Raw genomic sequence first — 13,192 nt, 5'->3', positions numbered from 1 at the left:
ACTACATTGTTGGAAAGAGCTCTCAATGAAAGAATTTCACTATACTGACACACTATACCTGTTGTGCCCTGGGCACGTGGTGAATAAACATTGAAACAAGTCCAACCGTGCGTACACAGGCAGCTGCAGTTCCAACCTTGTCCAGTAGAGTGCAGTAGAGGACAAGTGTCATCATGGGGCATCACCAGAATCATCAGACTCTACAGACATTCAGCTCTCCTTGGTCCAAGAGGCTGAGACAGAAGCCTATCTCTGGGTCAGCACCCCAAAGAGAGAGAGGGAGTTGACGAAGGGTGTGGAATAGAGGGCCCTATAAGTGAATGATCTGCTCATCGTGGATGCGTCCCAAGTGGCACCCTATTCCATATTAAGTGCACTCAATTTGACCAGGGCTCCCAAATAGGATGCCATTTGGGAGGCATACAGTGACCAAACCAGGCTTTTTTCCCCCTGCTGTGCAGACTGCAATAGCATCTAACTGTTCTTGAACAGCTCTGCTGCTCTTTCTTTAAGCCTGCTTTTACATGAATGTATCAGCCTCTGTGTAACCTTAGTCACTTTCTATTGAAATTCTAAAGCAGTAACAATTTGATATATTATAAAACAATCACAGAATGTATGAAGTTTAACTGAACCTCTTTAAGCTTTAAATATTTCCTGAGCTAATATATTTTAATGTGCCTCACCACCAATGTCATGTTACGATAATCGAATGTGGAATTGTTTACTGTTATGTTGCTCTGTGTAGAATTGTAAAACAAAATATATATCAAATGTATGTTGCAATGTTGATGGCACTGATTACTCAATGTATTTATTTACAGTATATTACACCTATGTCTGCCTCAGCATTTTTTGTGTGCATTGGAGACTGATAAATCAAGCTATGAAACACTTAGAACTACAAATCACACAATCCAATATGACAAAACACGAAATAATGAACGGATTCCAGGGTGAGTAGTAGATTTGTGCCAGCACAGAAGGATAGGCCAGCGAGTGATTTATGCTTCAGTAAGGTTGGCTTCTTAGCGTTCATAGCAATGGTTATCAACTGTACCGCAGAAATGGAACGCAAATCACAGTAAATGTTGTGGTGGCAGCTGCAGAGATGTATTTGGGTATACGAGATTTGACTTCAAAATAGTTACAGAGTGTGTTGAGGGGTGGTGTCCTGTCCTCCCAGGCCGTTGGCATGGTGCAGAATCAGATAGGGTCAAAGTAGTGGAATGGGGTAGTGTGTTTTTAGTTAGTGTAGGTGGTGGTGTCTGGGCTATATTTAACTTTCTTAGAGTAACATTACTAATGAAGAGAATTTCATGTAGTTAGGCTGTGACTGGCCTCACACTCCAGTACATTAGGTGGCGTTGTATGCACCTACAAGTTGGATGTGCTCCACCAACCAAATTCCAAAAAAGAAGTAGACAAAACACTGAAGTACACTTTAGAATAAATCAGCATTAGGACTGCTGTACTTCACATACACAATTGGTGTTTTAAATAGCCAAAGTTTAACCTGTTCTTTCTTGCCATCATTGTAAGCCGATACACTCATTCTTATGTTTAATAAATGTATGTGAGTTTTTTTCACAGCCCGGCTCGTGGGAAGTGACAAAGAGCTCTTATAGGACCAGGGTACAAATAATAATATTATAATAATCAATCATTTTGCTCTTTATTTAACCATCTTACATATAAAACCTTATTTGTTAATTGAAATTTGTGAATAACTCACCACAGGTTAATGAGAAGGGTGTGCTCGAAAAGATGCACTTAACTCTGCAATGTTGGGTTGTACTGGAGAGTCTCAGTCTTAAATCATTTTCCACACACAGTCTGTGCCTGGATTTAGTTTTCATGCTAGTGAGGGCCGAGAATCCACTCTCACATAGGTACGTGGTTGCAAAGCGCATCAGTGTCTTAACAGCGTGATTTGCCAAGGCAGGATACTCTGAGCGCAGCCCAATCCAGAAATCTGGCAGTGGCTTCTGATTAAATTCAGAGAGAGGCTCTCTTGTTCAGATATTGGTAAGTGGAATGGAGGCAGGGCATGAAAGGGATATGCCTGCACGCGTGTTACCACTCCACTATGTCTCCCTGTCATGGCTTTTGCGCCTTCAGTACATCTTGACCACCAAAGTCCATTTGATGTCAAAAAGCTGTCCAGTACCTTAAAAATATAATCTCCTGTTGTCCTGGTTTCCAGTGGTTTGCAGAAGAGGATGTCTTCCTTAATTGACACCCCATAAACGTAACGGACATATACCAGGAGCTGTGCCAGACCCATCAGACTCACAACTGTCAGTGTCCATGCTAGCTGGGCTAACAACAAATGTTGAATTACTGATGCTAGCATTGGATGTGATCGTGGAAGCAGAACAACTTGTGTCGTCGACAGGTGCAGGTGTAGTACTGCTGGTAGTAGCAGTACTACCAGTAGAGCTGGCAAGTCTCTCTATGGACGAGGGCCTTACTTTTTTTAACCATTTATCAATTTTCAAGCAAACGGAATCAGCAGAAGCTATGTTTGGATACATACAGACAGTTAGTGGAATTCCCACAAGAGAGTAACGGTTAATGTGATTGGATGTTAATTATTTGACTAGGCTACCTGTATTTGTATTTCATTTAATATTTGTCAGTGAAACAAGGCTACTCAGGTGAGATTTTTTTTTGTTGAAAATGTGAATCACATTTTTATTTGGCGTACCCCCGACGGCATTGTGCGTACCCCTGGGGGTTTGGGAATACATGATCTAGACGATCCTATCCACCATTCAGGGATTTGAATATAAATATATTAGGGTTGTCAAAGGATTAAAATAAATTTGAGTTAATGACATTAGATTAAAAATAAAATTGCTCATATTTGCCCACAAAGAGAGATTTTTCAAATTAAAAAGCAGTGCATTGAGTTAGACATACCTTGAATTGATTGTAAGGGTCAGAAAATACAAAATTGTCTACATCAGAATGCTTATTAGCATGTTCACCATAAACAACACAAAAGTATCCTTAACATACAGCTATTAATGCTCCCAATGTTTAAGTAGGCTTACTCCCTCCTATCAATGTTCTAACACTTGAGCACAGCACACACATTCTCCCTCCCTCCCTCCCACACACACACACACACACAGGAATATTTAGAGGTGGAACCATTTAAATGTAGATGTTTTTTGCATTGGATATACAGTGGGGCAAAAAAGTATTTAGTCAGCACCAATTGTGTAAGTTCTCCCACTTAAAAAGATGAGAGAGGCCTGTAACTTTCATCATAGGTACACTTCAACTATGACAGACAAAATTAGGAAATAAAATCCAGAAAATCACATTTGTAGGATTTTTTTATGAATTTATTTGCAAATTATGGTGGAAAATAAGTATTTGGTCACCTACAAACTAGCAAGATTTCTGGCTCTCACAGACCTGTAACTTCTTCTTTAAGAGGCTTCTCTGTCTTCCACTCGTTACCTGTATTAATGGCACCTGTTTGAACTTGTTATCAGTATAAAAGACACCTGTCCACAACCTCAAACAGTCACACTCCAAACTCCACTATGGCCAAGACCAAAGAGCTGTCAAAGGACACCAGAAACAAAATTGTAGACCTGCACCAGGCTGGGAAGACTGAATCTGCAATAGGTAAGCAGCTTGGTTTGAAGAAATCAACTGTGGGAGCAATTATTAGGAAAAAAACAAACCAAACCCCTTGCTGGTTGGAATTTCTTCTCAGGTTTTTGCCTGCCATATGAGTTCTATAATACTCACAGACATCATTCAAACTGTTTTAGAAACATCAGAGTATTTTATCCAAATCAACTAATAATATGCATATCATAGCATATGGGCCTGAGTAGCAGGCAGTTTACGCTGGTCACGCTTTTCATCCGGACGTGAAAATACTACCCCCTACCCCAAAGAAGTTAAACACACTTTTCTGTAGGCTACTATTTACTAGTTAACAAAAAATGATGTCTGTCATATAAAATATATTCACCCCACCCAGTATTGTCATCAAAACTCACCGGAAAGCATGTAGTTCTTGGCTCAGGCAGTGTAGTAGTGTGGGCTCAATAGCATCTCATTAGTGTGCAAGATCTTGAGAATCAGCTGTACATGTGATGGAAGAGTGCACTGCACATGTGATGGAAGAATGCACTATGCATGCAGAGGGTTGCAATTCCATTGAATTGGGGATAGTTTAACCAACGTATGCCACAAGACCTAGCATTGCCTTATGTGTATCCCACAAAAAAGGTTCACTGTTATAAGCTAACTTTTTTTATGAATTTAAGCAAAAATTCTCAGACTTAATTTCCCATGGAATATCTCAGGAAAATTTTCAGAAATTTACCGGAAAGTTTGGACCCTTTGCAATCCTAGCTTCAACGATGAAGCAGGACCTTGGTCAGCTCAAGACGCTAGAGAGGCCAAGGTGAGTCAGCACCATGGACAGCTCTACAGGCACCAACTGGGGCTGGTGATTCAACGCCAATATTACCCACTCCAGGTGCTGCAACCAATTGGCACCAGGAATTGGTCCCACCTGTTCTACCAGTCACTCGGACACTTGGGCAGACATGCAGAGGGTACGCCTAGACCTTAGAAGAACCGGAGTGAGTATGATAGGCACCTCGATCCGACAACAAAGACACTAGGAAATGTTTGACTCACCTGTGTCTCTCTCTTCCCTTTCTTTGCTGAAATTCACCCAATTTATTGTGGGAAGCTTGTGAAAGGTTACCCAAAATGTTTGACGCAAGTTAAACAATTTAAAGGCAATGCTACCAAATACTAATTGAGTGTATGTAAACTTCTGACCCACTGGGAATGTGATGAAAGAAATAAAAGCTTAAATAAATCACTCTACTATTATTCTGACATTTCACATTCTTAAAATAAAGTGGTGATCCTAATTGACCTAAGACAGGGAATTGTTACTTGGATTAAATGTCAGGAATTGTGAAAAACTGAGTTTAAATGTATTTGGCTAAGGTGTATGTAAACTTCTGACTTAAACTGTACGTCCACACCCCCTTAATATATTGCCTTTTTAAGTGTTTTTGTTTAAAATGTTATTTTGAAGATGTATAATCTTCTGATATATACATAATTTATTGTAAACATTGATAGATACACAGTCATGTTTGGCCTCATACAGCTAAAGTATTTCCATAAAATACTCACAGGTTGTAACAGTAGACAGTGGTAGTTTTGTATGGCTAAAGCTTTATACTGTACAAGGAATGATGGCGAAACCACATAATAAGGAAGATAAATGTATTTACGATCAACTGGTGATTGTAGGTTCTCCGTAAAGCCATAGGCCTATGCTACTTTCCATCCATTTGTCATGGTGTCGACCTATCAACTGAAGTTTCCTTGCAGCCTTCAGCTTTAGTCGATGATACCATACTGACCTCCACTGGCTGTGTATGGTCCATGATCCAGATTTACTATGCATGAGTTAAAGGTCCAATGCACTGATCAGAGATACATATAATTCCACATGATTTTCAAAAAGTATAACAATATAAAAGGGCATTTCATTTTGTGCATAGGTTGTGTGTGTGTGGCAAATGGCTTATATTTCTGATGTTGATGCTCTGTCTAAACTGTATAAACTGAAATATCTAGTTGGAGGAACAAGTCTAGTCTACATTTTATGAGTGAAATGTAAATTAGAGTAACGGTAAAAAGTAGCAATTAGAAGTCCTAGGGGCCAGGGGGGTGTCGGATATCACCAGTTTCGATCCCAGTTTTGAGAAAGCACCAGTCGTACCCAACTCACCAGTCTAGTTCGACCTCCCAGGTGGGTTTCTGTCAGACGACTACAGGGAGAGAGAAGTTGGTGATAAGGTAACTGGCAGAAAGAAAAGGGTGGATTAATCAACGGCAGGTAAGTGAAATTGAAACCATTTCATAATTAAAACATCAACTGAATTGTCACATTTAGGAATAGATCCAGATGTGTCAATAAATGTGCTACTGCGGATGTGTGTAATATGATACATCTGATGGAAATAGCCTACTTTTAGTGATGTTAAACTGCAACCTGGTACAATCAGGCTCAGAAACAACCATCAATCCGTAAAAGTCAAATAGTTTCATTTTGATAGACAGGTTGGGCCAATGTCTGTTACTGATCAGGAGATAGATTATCAGGATGGAAATGGAGTGCGTGTTTATCCCAAATGTTACCGAACTTAGCCTACCTCCTCTCGTCCAAAGTGGCCATATGGTGGACTGCATACCAGAATTGATTTTGAATTATTTTAACAATAAGACGAAAATACATGGATTTTGTTTTTAGTGTACCCAAGAGTTGATAACATTATTTCTTTCTTATCTGGTTAAGAAAAAAAATATGATCAAAGCCCAAACACCTAACCTGAGTGACAGTGAGAGAAGACATCCAAACATGTTCAAGCTGAACAGCAAGACCATTTACGTCTGACCCAGTGACTGCACGTGAAAGAGGTATTATATTTCCACCACTCTTGTTGTTTTGTTAAAATTATTATTCCTGCAAAATTACTGTTGTCTCTTGCCAAAATTTGTAAAGATGTTATGGTCATTTGGTAAAGGAAGATAATGTCAGATAACTTTTTTACAGAACACTAAACTTACTGATTTTTCCCACATCAGGCACAGTTTGTAAAAATAAAGTGATTTTTTTTTTATATAGTAGATGAGGTTTGGGAGGAAAGTTTAATTTATTTTTTATTGATTTAACCACCAGCATAGTCCACTCACTAACAATTGTCAATGCTGAACGAAAACCTGATACAATCAGGCTCATAGTCCCAGTCGGTAGTAGATCGGTTCTGTGCTTACCTAGATTACCCCATTGGCTCACAGCAAAAATGTGACCCTTTTTAAACTCAATTTCCTTATTGTCTGCTTGTTTTAGTCAATTACAAAACTACATTTAAGAAAAGTACAACATGTCTAAAGATTCCTTTTAAACATTGCCTTCTCCAGACCGTTGTCACTACTCACTAAAAACATGTAGTATTGTAGGGCTTCCCTCATGCCACTTTTCATGCCCCTTTTCACGTGGCTGCTAACCATCGAACGACCGGAATATTAAGCTAACCAAGACCAACACAAACAAATAGACTATACAGCTACAAGTGGTGAATGGAGTTACACATGGACTATAGTAAACAAGTTAAAGGTCTTACCTGTGATGAAATGTTTTCTACACACAAAGCCTATTTGGACACAGGGTCCCTACATTTCCCACTCTCCCACGTTGAATAGCTTGAAGCCACATGTCCCTTCTCGCAGGCTCTATTTCCCTACGTGGAAGCATTGCGATCCGTAGGTCAGGATTTTTGACCTGGTTATATGTACATTGAACAACAACTTTTCGGCATGTTTTGTTATTTCTGTGTAACAAAAAAATCGACAAAGAAATTGGCTCTTTTACAAAGGGGATGAATGGAAAGAATGTTTGTTTCCCCCAATTTGTGGGAGTGGTCGAGGGAATTCCTTATTTACTTGCACATCGACTGGGAGTATATGGATCAGAAACAACAATAAATCAGTGAATCTCAATTCCGCACGAGGTTTGGGTGAATTAGAGGTTATTTGTGTGATCTGTGTTTTAACAGCTTATCTGGTAGGCCTATTGTTCTCTTGCCATGGTTTCTACGTTCAACACCCAGTAATCTCAAGCATTCAAGCATACATAATTCAAGGTAGTTTGCATGCAACTACTGTACACATACACACATACTAATACTAATATTGTCATCAAGGAAAAAGGTCTTATCTCAAAGAAAAGGGACCAATTGTCATTGGTGTTAGATTGCTGTAGTCCTACATGCCTGGCTTACAAGTTGAAATGGGGTATCACATTCCATGCTGCTAGTGCTGATGGGGTGAACCTAATGGCTCATCTTTTGGTAATATATTTATACCAGCATGTTCTAATAGCAGCCTCTCTTTGTATGTCTGTCTGTACTAGGGCAGAGACCAGTGAGTCCCCATGTCTGCTGGAGGTGACTCTTCTGGCCGCTTCGACCTGGTCCCTCCTGCCCCCTCCTGGACCAGCCTGCTGTGGGCCTTCTACCCCCCCTAGCAATGGCGCCTCAAAATTCCTGGACAACGTCACCACGGCCATGGACATCAAACCTGTCCACCGATTACTTCCCGACTTCGTCAATAACTTATTCCATGGCAATAGTATCCGCGGTAACAGCAAGCCCTTCTCCTTACCCCCGCCTCCCTCCACGCCTGTGATGGAAAAAGATGACCTCAAATCAGGAACCACTAGAGGTGTCTGCTGCTCCCCTCCCCGGCTCTTACCTGGACCCGTACAGAGGCTCTGGTGGCAGCTACAACTCCAGAAAAGAACGTGACGCCATGTTGCTAGGACCCGAAGCCATCGAGACCGTCTCGGATCACACCTTCTGCTCGGTCATGACCTAAAGCGAGCGGGTGGAGGAATACCACCAGCGCTATGCCTATATGAAGTCCTGGTTGGGGTTACTGCGCATTCTGCGCTGTGTGGAACTTTTACTGGGTGCTGCCGTCTATGCCTGAGCATGTGCCTACGTGCACAGGGACAATGAGTGGCAACATGTTTGGCTACTCCCAGTCACTGAAGTCCGGGGGTTTAGCGGGTGGCGTGGCAGCCTTCGGGGGCAGTGGATCGGTTAGCTACACTGGACCTAAGTCCTTCTAGTGGTGGCCGGGCTGGCCTGGATAGTGACAGTCATTATGCTAGTCCTGGGGATTACCATGTACTACCGTACCATTATCCTAGACTTGTCCTAGGGGCCCCTGAGCGAGTGTGTGATTAACCTGACCTTGGGGGTGCTCTACAAGGCAGCAGGGGTAGTCTAACTACCCCGTCTTCAATAATGGTGTTAACGGGGCGTTTTGCCGTTCAGAGCCCGGCCAGACCGCCGCCATTATCTTCCTGTTTGTTAACATCTTGATCTATTTTGTGGGCGCCGGCGTGTGTCTGAAGCTGTGGCGCCACAAGGTAGGGCTGAGGTGGGATGGGCTGGCACAGGAGGTGAGGGCGGGATGGGACACACACAATTCTTGTGTTATATGACATACTTTGCCTCACCCTTTCCCATTTTGTCGTCTTTGTTCTAAGATGAAAACCAGTGGATATTCCCTGACAATATCTGAGGTGAAGTCACTTAGTACAGTAGTAGAAAATATTATAATCCCCAAGGGCAAATGTCACTCTTCATTCCATTAAACTGATCATGCATAATGAAAACGAAGGTTAGGGTCAATTCCATTTCCAGTCAACTCTGGATGTACTCTGAAATTCCAACTCTCTTTGAAGCTTTTCAATGATAATTGGAATGATTTGGTTTACTTTCTGAATTAAATGGAATGGACCCCAACCCAGCTCTTCTTCTCTCCACTCATTCCTCAGACTTTGTTTGCTTTAAGCAAAATCTCTGTCCCATCTACACACACACAAATATCACAGACTAGGAAATTTGCTAGATGAAAGATCAAATGCAGCTTTTACCACATGAAACTGCAAGACATGATATGGGACTTTTTTCCACTGATGTCTTAGGAGGGTGTTTGTGCGTGTGATGGTGTGTGGCAGACAGCAAAATGAAGAGTTGGAGACAGTCCACAAATGTAAGAATGTCACTCATTCTCTTGTTCTCCCGTTCCTGTTGTCAGGACCCCACATTCCTGGAGAATAGGGAGTGTTGCGAGTACCTGAAGTGCAAACTGTCCCACATAAAACACAAGATCAGCGAATACAACAAGGTCATGGACTGGAACGATGGATTCAGCTAGAGCGAGAGACACACATGTTAAAGTCGTTCCATTTTTTTTACTATCATATAGATGTATCCAGACACAATTTCACTCAGTTTTGAAAAACTTACTGCACCAGCAAGACTTCGTCATTGCTCATTCTGCAGTATACGGGCCACGGATAAAAATTAACAAAGGCTCCAAAAAAACCTAAATATGTCCTTTTAGAAACTGCAAAGCTCTCAGTATAGTGACGCAGGTCTTTAGATGTTTTACATATTAAATTGTATAATTCCTAACTTTATCCACAACATTATATTCAATTTTGTTGTACTCAAGCGATACAATTCCATGTGCGAGCATGCACGTACTTGCTCTTATCATAACAATGGGAACGAGAATGCAAAATGGTCCAACAAAATTGAATTGTTCATTTCTCTACCATAAGCTGCCTCCAATGTAATTTTAGAGAATTTGGCAGTACGTCTAACTGGGCTCACAACCGCAGACCACGTGTAACCACGCCAGCCCAGGACTTCCACATCCGGCTTCTTCTTGGGATCGTCTGAGACCAGCCACCCGGACAGCTGATGAAACTGAGGAGTATTTCTGTCTTCATTAAAGCCCTTTTGTGGGGGAAAACTAATTCTGATTGGCTGGGCCTGGGCCTGGCTCCCAAGTGGGTGGGCCTATGCCATCCGAGGGCCCACCCATGGCTGCAGCCCTGCCCAGTCGTGAAATCCATAGATTAGGGCCTAATGAATTTATTTAAACTGACTGATTTGCTTATATGAATTCATAAATTGTTGCATGTTGCATGTTGCATTTATATATATATATATATATATATATATTTTTTTTTTTTTTAAGGTAAAACATGTATTTTTGGAATTTTCATAATATTTATTTCCATGCTTTGAAAATTGGTCCCAAAGACCAGGGTTCGCACCATGAGCGACAGGACCTTTGCCTCTACTGGCCCTCGCCTTTGGAATGCCAGTCTCTATGGGGGTGCCACAGGGTTCAATTCTCGGGCCGACTCATTATGTTTAAGCAATCTGTCAGTTGATGACACAGTCGATGACATGGCACGCAACCATTGATGATGCATACAACGTCTGAGCAGGGCAACGCATATTGGGAACGCAACCAATATTAGCATAGGAGTTTCAGCAGAGAGGAAGAGGCAAAGCGAAAGGTTTTACTCTGCCCGAAATCTGTCCACAAAAATAAGCACATGAAGTAAGGAATTTTTGTATGGAGGTCAACAAGAGAGTGTCGAATTTGGTCAACAAACATTGAATAGGTATTACCTACGTAAGGCTTATTTGATTGAATAGAAGTTTTGTAATCTTAGGTGGTTAAGAATGCACTGATATAAGTGGACTCGTGGCATTTTGGCAACTTTGAAAAAGAAATGTATATCGGAGTTGTCACTGAGATAACTCATGGATATAACCCGTTTTAGCATGGACATAGCCATTGAGGGCTTCCACCATTTAAAAGTAGTCAACTGCGTGGGGATTACTATGACTTGGGAGCAAATCAGCAAAATGGGCTACTTTAAAATGGAGAGCCTCAATGGCGCTGCCCATGCGTTTCACAGTTGCTATAATAGCACAGACAAAGACGAGTCCTCTATCTATCTCTATGGCCTGTTGTTCACACATGTATCTGTCCTTTCATTGGCTCGTGTGGTCCAACCTGATCTCGCCTCCTCCCACCTGCCTTCCATCTTTGAGGACATGTATTTCCATTGTGAAAGCAGTCGCTGGAATATCTTGTCAATATAATAGACAATCTTTTGTTTCAGCCGACATCGAAAGAGTGGATAATCAAAGAAATGTATAGTCTCCTCGGTGCAACAGGTGAGTTTGCTGTCAATACTTTTGAGCGTTTTTGGTAATAGGCCTATTCAAATAAATGTTGACATATTTATATCAAATTGCTTTCTTCTTTGGATTTTAAATCGTGGAATGTTTATGCTGGTATACATATATTAAGTGAGTCTTCGATAAGCACTTAGATATTTTTATTTTATAACAAAGCCGGAAAATACCATTGCAGAACATATTTTTGTTTAATTTGATCTTGCACTGATAACATTCTGTGTAAAATATTATAACTTAAGTTCTAAACCTTTCCTCCACAATTTGTTTAGTGAGCTTACTACACCCTATTTAGGAACATGTGAAATGGAGGAGCATTTGATGAAAGTTACATACCTACGTTGTTTTGCTCTCGGACGCCCACAGGCCTCACAGCACTCATCTGAAGGTCCCCTGGTACCAGTTGAAAAAATGTATGGAAGTGTTTAAAGTTGAAGTCGGAAGTTTACATACACTTATGTTGGAGTCATTAAAACTTGTTTTTCAACCACTCCACAAATTTCTTGTTAACAAACTATAGTTTTGTCAAGTCGGTTAGGACATCTACTTGTGCATGACACAAGTAATATTTCCAACAATTGTTTATAGACAGATTATTTCACTTACAATTCATGGTATCACAATTCCAGAGAGTCAGAAGTTTACATACACTAAGTTGACTGTGCCTTTAAACAGCTTGGAAAATTCCAGAAAATTATGTCATGGCTTTAGAAGCTTCTCATAGGCTAATTGACATAATTTGAGTCAATTGGAGGTGTACCTGTGGATGTATTTCAAGGCCTACTGTCAAACTCAGTGCCTCTTGCCTTGACATCATCAAGACCTGGTTCATCCTTGGAAGCAATTTCCAACCGCCTGAAGGTACCACGTTCATCTGTACAAACAATAGTACACAAGTATAAACACCATGGGACCACGCAGCCATCATACCGCTCAGGAAGGAGATGCGTTCTGTCTCCGAGAGATGAACGTACTTTGGTGCGAAAAGTGCAAATCAATCCCAGAACAACAGCAAAGGACCTTGTGAAGATGCTGGAGGAAACAGGTACAAAATTATCTGTATCCCCAGTAAAATGAGTCCTATTGACATAACCTGAAAAGGTCACACAGCAAGGAAGAAGCCACTGCTCCAAAACCGCCATACAAAAGCCAGACTACGGTTTATAACTGCACATGGGGACAAATATTGTACTTTTTGTAGAAATGTTATCTAGTCTGATGAAACAAAAATAGAATTGTTTGGCCATAATGACCATTGTTATGTTTGGAGGAAAAGGGGGGGCTTGCAAGCCGAAGAACACGATCCCAAACATGAAGCACGGGGGTGGCAGCATTCATGTTGTGGTTTGCTGCAGGAGGGACTGGTGCGCTTCACAAAATAGATGGCATCATGAGCAAGGGAAATTATGTGGATATATTGAAGCAACATCTCAAGACATCAGTCAGGAAGTTAAAGCTTGGTCGCAAATGGGTCTTCCAAATGGATGATGACCGCAGGCATACTTCCAAAGTTGTGGCAAAATGGCTTAAGGACAACAAAGTCAAAG

The 13,192-nt window shown here is 41.1% G+C and overlaps 1 pseudogene; it reads left to right on the top strand.

Annotated features, from left to right (window-relative positions):
- The first annotated feature begins 4,394 nt into the window (after positions 1 to 4,394).
- LOC109874155 (MARVEL domain-containing protein 2 pseudogene) lies at positions 4,395 to 9,795 on the top strand (annotated as a pseudogene).
- The last annotated feature ends 3,397 nt before the right edge of the window (positions 9,796 to 13,192 follow it).

The sequence above is a fragment of the Oncorhynchus kisutch genome, linkage group LG3, assembly GCF_002021735.2.
Source record: "Oncorhynchus kisutch isolate 150728-3 linkage group LG3, Okis_V2, whole genome shotgun sequence".
Lineage (NCBI taxonomy): Eukaryota > Metazoa > Chordata > Actinopteri > Salmoniformes > Salmonidae > Oncorhynchus > Oncorhynchus kisutch.
This window is presented reverse-complemented; position numbering and strand designations above follow the sequence as displayed.